Source organism: Chiloscyllium punctatum, unplaced genomic scaffold, assembly GCF_047496795.1.
Source record: "Chiloscyllium punctatum isolate Juve2018m unplaced genomic scaffold, sChiPun1.3 scaffold_908, whole genome shotgun sequence".
NCBI classification, from domain to species: domain Eukaryota; kingdom Metazoa; phylum Chordata; class Chondrichthyes; order Orectolobiformes; family Hemiscylliidae; genus Chiloscyllium; species Chiloscyllium punctatum.
The window spans coordinates 1,121-2,500 of NW_027310642.1; positions in this window are offsets into that span (position 1 = coordinate 1,121).

Sequence of the window (1,380 nt, forward strand, 5' to 3'; positions counted from 1 at the left end):
CTGCGGGCTGACCGTTGCCTGAGCACTCCCTAAAGCCTCTTGTGATGAGAGCAGACCTCGCCTGCCGCACGACCGGCTCTGGGAGTCGTTGGGCCGCTATTTGTGAATAGTCTGGTCCTCCTCTGCCACCTGGACAAGCGCGATGGCTCTGCCGCCCTGCGGTGCTCGTCACCCAGGTTTGGGGAACACGATACTCGTAACAAAAATAAAAGGCGGCTCGGGACCTGCAGGCGAAAGGGGTCCCGTGGTGCTAAGCACGTCGACTTCGGGTCTCGGTGCAAGCCGGAGAGCTCACGGAAGTCTAAAGTTTTCGGCACGTGGTCGAATCTTTTCAAAGGCTTACCCGGCTCTTTCCGTCCATTCTGAGAGTAAGTCAGAGGCCGGTGCGGAGGTCTCTTGACAATCGGAGGGGGTGGTGGCCCTCCGCAGGCGCTCGTGTCGAAAATGAAGGCGAGAGACGCGAGTGGCCTGGTTCCCCTGGGTGTTGCCAGGAAGGCTGCGGGCTGACCCTTGCCTGAGCACTCCCTAAAGCCTCTTGTGATGAGAGCAGACCTCGCGCGCCGCACGACCGGCTCTGGGAGTCGTTGGGCCGCTATCTGTGAATAGTCTGGTCCTCCTCTGCCACCCGGCCAAGTGCGATGGCTCTGCCGCCCTGCGGTGCTCGTCACGCAGGTATGGGGCACACGATGCTCGTAACAGCAAATAAAGGCGGCTCGGGACCTGCAGGCGAAAGGGGTCCCGTGGTGCTTAGCACGTCGACTTCGGGTCTCGGTGCAAGCCGGAGAGCTCACGGAAGTCTAAAGTTTTCGGCACGTGGTCGAATCTTTTGAAAGGCTTACCCGGCTCTTTCCGTCCATTCTGAGAGTCAGTCAGAGGCCGGTGCGGCGGTCTATTGACGACCGGAGGCTCCCATGGGTGTTGCGATGAGGGTGGAGGGCACAGAACCTTGCCTTAGCACTCCCTAATAAAGCCTCTTGTGAAGAGAGCAGACCTCGCGCGCCGCACGACCGGCTCTGGGAGTCGTTGGGCCGCTATCTGTGAATAGTCTGGTCCTCCTCTGCCACCCGGCCAAGTGCGATGGCTCTGCCGCCCTGCGGTGCTCGTCACGCAGGTATGGGGCACACGATGCTCGTAACAGCAAATAAAGGCGGCTCGGGACCTGCAGGCGAAAGGGGTCCCGTGGTGCTTAGCACGTCGACTTCGGGTCTCGGTGCAAGCCGGAGAGCTCACGGAAGTCTAAAGTTTTCGGCACGTGGTCGAATCTTTTGAAAGGCTTACCCGGCTCTTTCCGTCCATTCTGAGAGTCAGTCAGAGGCCGGTGCGGCGGTCTATTGACGACCGGAGGCTCCCATGGGTGTTGCGATGAGGGTGGAGGGCACA